General features: G+C 48.7%; 1 pseudogene; it reads left to right on the top strand.

Moving 5' to 3' along the window:
• Nucleotides 1-2,897: 2,897 nt before the first annotated feature.
• LOC119571936 lies at nucleotides 2,898-3,807 on the top strand (annotated as a pseudogene).
• Nucleotides 3,808-5,000: the final 1,193 nt, after the last annotated feature.

Here is a 5,000-nt window from a genome sequence, read left to right as displayed (position 1 = left end):
AAACAGTGATGGCTTCAGAGTGCCTTCCTTGGAGATCTTATAAGCAACTTTGGTAGCCTAGATCAAAATGCCATGAAGCTCATCTACAGTCTTTTAATCCGCCCTCTTGAGGCAGCTCCCCAAGGGATTAAGACAGATCGTATGGGGGCTTCCCCAGATACCAAACCAAACAGCCCCAACTATCTACCATCTCCATCAATGACACCAGACTTTTTAATGCTAAATAAGGATAAACTGCCACTACGGGATGAACCAGCTAATGGTTACATCCATTCTTCTTGTCTCCACCACAGAAGAGCCCAACCATAGGGCCAGCACGTGCTCAGTTACACCCCAGTCCAGCAGTACAGGCAGTAGCATCTGGGTACGGTGATCAGGCATGGCTGCCCACCCGTTCCTTGCCCAGAAAACCATCTGATGGATTGCGAGGGGATGAAAATGTGGATGTGATTACAGCCCCACCATTTCAGAACTTGAGGTAGTACTGGGTTCTAGCCTTAATCATGATAAGTCAAAATCTCATCCACAGGCCCCACCATCCTCCCAAGGTACATCGCAACATCCCCTGCCATTTGACAAGCTGAGATTGGGGTTGGAGATGCCACCTCAGATGCCTTGGAGGCCCTTTCCCCCCTGGGTCTGTGCTCATCCCACCATCATATATCCTTAAGCAGGCCAAACTGCCACAGGTTATCACTAAGAAAGATGGTACACCTGGGCTTGAAATGCCATTCTCAGATTTCCTCCCAAACTTGCCATTTTTTGGCAATGACAAACCACAGAGACTGCAACCTCCAGCCAAGCCTCAGGCTCATGACATTCCACCTAGGCTGCCATCATTTCTCCATCCTTTTTTCTGGTGCTCGACCTCATTCCAGACCAGAGAAGGGCTCTCCAGTGAGGCAGAGGCCTTTGAACAGGCATATGTTCCTACCTCGACGCCCTCCAACTGCTCCCCCACCCCCTGTCCCCAAGCTCACTCCTCCAGCCACCAGGATTCCCACACGCGCCGTACCAGCAGCTATTGTGACTTCTCTTTCACCAACCTTTACACCACCACCTCCACCAGTATCTTATGTACCTCATAAGCCCATAGACCAAGAAACACCAAATGTTTTGCCAAACTCAGTGAACCCGAGTGGATTGTCAGTGGCAGGACCGATTCCAGTGCCTGTATTTGTTTCTGTACCCCCCAAAAAAGATTCAGTTGCTGCGGCTTCACCTGCACAGTCAAGTGGGCCATCCATACATCACAAGGAATCATCACAGAAAGACACTTGGACGAATTACACCGCCAGATTGAATCTGCTTCCACAGTTAGCAGTGTGGTGAATGGTGAAGGTGTATCTCAGAGTCCGAAGGATTACACCCTAATATATAAGGAATATGCAGATGCAGCATCTCATGATAACAGTAGTGACACAAACTACCATAATCATGAATACTATGATGAACTTCCTCCAGATTACATCTTAGAATACTATGACTATCAAGACTACTATGACCAACAGCTTGGAAGGGAGGCTTCTTGAAAACTGGGCCATCTAGTGAAGTAGGATTGGGCAATAGTGACTCAGACAGTTTGCACAATCGAGACCCCTCATAGCCTTTCTAGTTTAAATGAAACCAATGCATCTGATGACCACGCTGGCCTCTATGGCCCATCTGTTCCCTTCCAGCCTGAAATTTCTCCAACTTTGACGTGAGCAGGAACAAAGTGACCTTCAAATGTTGTTGCAGAATCATCAGATGGCAGCGCACTTGCAGAGGCCAACAGCACTATTCTCAGTGTTAACAGCACACAAATAGGGGTCCCGTCCCCCACAAAAGAGGCAGGCACAGAGTTTATGGATGACCATGACTATTATGATGTTCCCCTTACTAGTCAGAGGGGAAATCCATACCTTGCTCATCCCCCTCAGTCAGAACCATCTTTTCCATCTGCCCCATCCTCACCAGAACCACTTCCTCCAGCTGAGGTACATTTTGGTACCAATGATCTTGCTGTATCACATCTTTGGAACAACATCCAGTTAATCCCACTAGCACCTGAGCTTTTTGATACCCCAGAAACTGCACCTGAGGATAACCTGAATCTGACCTCACTTTTCTATGAAGCTGTGCCTATTTCTCCAACAGAACATCCCAACATGAAGAATGACTTCACTGAGCTTCAGTGGAATAATTTGATACAAGCATAGATCAAGTCAGTGCAGAAAATGAATTAACACCAGAAGAGGAGATAGAGAATGCTAAGTTCATGGCATATGTATTAATTGGTGCTTGTTGTGGTTTAGCCTACTCTCTGTGGCAGGTATCATTGTCATTGTCAGATTTAAGAAGACTTGTGGATCCCGTCAGATACGTACACGTACCAGACTCACAGAACAGAATTCAACAGAGGACTCCTCCCGGCTTGATGGTGGCCCAGGAGACACTCTTACTTAGGGGGTGAGTCGGGACACAAGTTAGGGTCGTTTGGTTACTGGACGTCTGAACATCATCTAGGTTCTGGAAAGCTACGCTCGAACATGACTCTGCCAGATGTTCATGATCTAAAAAGGGAGAAAAACAAGACCGGTAGCACACGTGATCTTCTCTCTCTTACATCTGAGTCTTCTTCCTCTTCACGTTCATCTTCTCCACGGCAAGGACGTGGGGGAGCTAGGACTGCTGGTGAGTCAAGAGCTGGAGGAACACATTCAGAAAATGAGGAACCCCGTGAACGTGGCTTCATGGGAGTATCGGCTTCTCATAGTGATCTGAGCCAGACTGCAACTCAAGACCTAGCTTACATCCCCCGCCAATACACGGGAGAGATCCTCAACCCCACTTCCACTCATCCTTTACACATTCCACACCAACAAGAGTCCTTTAGATACAGAACGGAATCATCCATGGAAAGTGAAGAACTGCAACAGCGGGTCTTCAAGAGAACGTCGCTATACAACTGAAAAAGCAGGAAAGGAGGATGCCCAGGAGAGAATGCATAGTGGAAGACGTCCAAGGTATGTGGTATCTTCATTGGAGAGTGAAGAACTCAATGACCACCTAGGGCATAGTGAGCGCGAACCATGCACAACTGACAGTGAGGCAGAGGATCGCACAACACACTATGATGAAGATGAGTCACGAGACCCTTCATGTTACACAGGCCATTCTCGGGAGCTTGATGATGCCGTGGCTTCTCGTGGAGCTGCCCCAGTGACTTCTATGACCTCCCAGGAGCTTGGTGATCATCGAGTCGTGACCTGAAGCAGTATCAGTCCCCCAGGACTCGCCAACATCAAAAGGATAAACGAGAAGCAGAGGGTGATGAGGGCAGACACGGAGAAGAATTACAACGATCCCAAAGCCAGGTATCCTTCAGTCGTGACAACGTACAGAATGAAGTCTTTTAGAGTTCGACAATATATTTCGGCAACATGGGCAGTATCTGAGGGAGACCCTATACCCCCAGCCTCTACACGGGCCGTGTCTCCAGGCGTACCACCGACACACTCCTCTCGTATCTCGCACCAAACACGCCTGACTCTATTGATATGTCACATCACCATTCCTCCCACCACCGCGACCATCGCACAAGTGATCTGCCTTCTCCGCCTTCCCCGCCTACAACGCCACCAAGATTCTCTCCACCGCCAGCGCCGCCCCGACCCCCAAACATGGTCACCTGAGTCAGCCAGGCACCCCCTCCCCAAAGGCAAATCGCGCACGTCCTCCTTCCCGGGGGAAGCTCCTCCTTCTCCACCGCGGCATCAGCGTCCCTCTGGCAACAGGAATAGTGAAGAAGAGCGTCTTATCTGACAAAAAAGCTGTGGGGCGAAGTTTCAGACCTTAGAAGCCCTGCCTTCTGTGCTCTCCCGCGCTGATCAACCCTTGGCAAAATGCTCGAAGAGAGCTTAAAGGCGAGAGAGGGTGCCTGTGTGTGCGGCGCATCTTGAGGTGCGCCCTGTAAACGTTAACAACTCGTGTGCACACCGGTGGCATCCCTCCCTCGCTCCCTTGAGAAGCAGCAGTCCCGCACTTCGCCTGTCGGAGAAGTCCTTCTGGTGGAGAAAGGATGAAGGAGTGCACCGAATGGCCAGGCTTTGGCACTGGGGGTCGTCAACGTCGTCAACATGTATACTCAAGAAATATTGCAGAAGCTTCTTAGATTTCGTATAAGATGCGAAATGGCCAAGAAGCTGCAATAGGATGCCTTAATTGTACTTATTCTGGCGTAATAAGGGCTTGTGGTGGCGGTTGGTGGTGGAGGGAACACGCACTAGTGATAGGGACGAAGATTACCATTAGCTCATGCTAGTGTCTGGGTTGGCTTAGTTAACCGGCGGGATGGAGGCGTACGCGGTCGCTTGGCTCAGTGGTTCTCCGTTGCAGTGGCTGGCGAAGCCACGACCAAGCCAATTCCATCACAGTAATTGCAGTGACCGTGTATCATTGCATTCCATTGGTTTCTATTCTATATATAAAATAACTTAGTGGTCACGGTTATCGTAGTTGTCAACACTGTCTTAATAAAAAAAAAACATTTATGGTGGTTTTAAAGTAAAGCCTTTGCACACCGTTATGTGATGTCATTGTCGCTTAATCACCTACCACCCCCAACAGAATCCACCCGCGAGCAATTTTTCTTTGCTCCACTGAACATACTCACGCATTGGACACAGGTAGACGGGTACATCCCCCCCTCCCACACACACTTATCCACCTGCACACACACTCATTCACACGCACTCATTCACACACACTCATCCACACATACTCATCCACACGCACTCATCCACACACACTCATCCACACACTCATCCATGCATACTCATCCACACCACGCACCACAGGATGAGAACGGGAGACGAGATCCATTCTGAGTAGTTTCTCTGTATTCGTGATTTGTTAGTATCATTATGAATAGCGGGAGGAAAAAAACGGAAAGGATCTCAAATTATGAAAAAGTTAGTTTTTCTTTTTTTGTGATTTACAAAGTTTTGTGTGTCTTG

Source organism: Penaeus monodon, unplaced genomic scaffold (genome assembly GCF_015228065.2).
Source record: "Penaeus monodon isolate SGIC_2016 unplaced genomic scaffold, NSTDA_Pmon_1 PmonScaffold_8714, whole genome shotgun sequence".
Taxonomy (NCBI): domain Eukaryota; kingdom Metazoa; phylum Arthropoda; class Malacostraca; order Decapoda; family Penaeidae; genus Penaeus; species Penaeus monodon.
The sequence above is the reverse complement of the archived record's forward strand: the minus strand, read 5'-3'. Positions and strand labels throughout refer to the sequence as shown.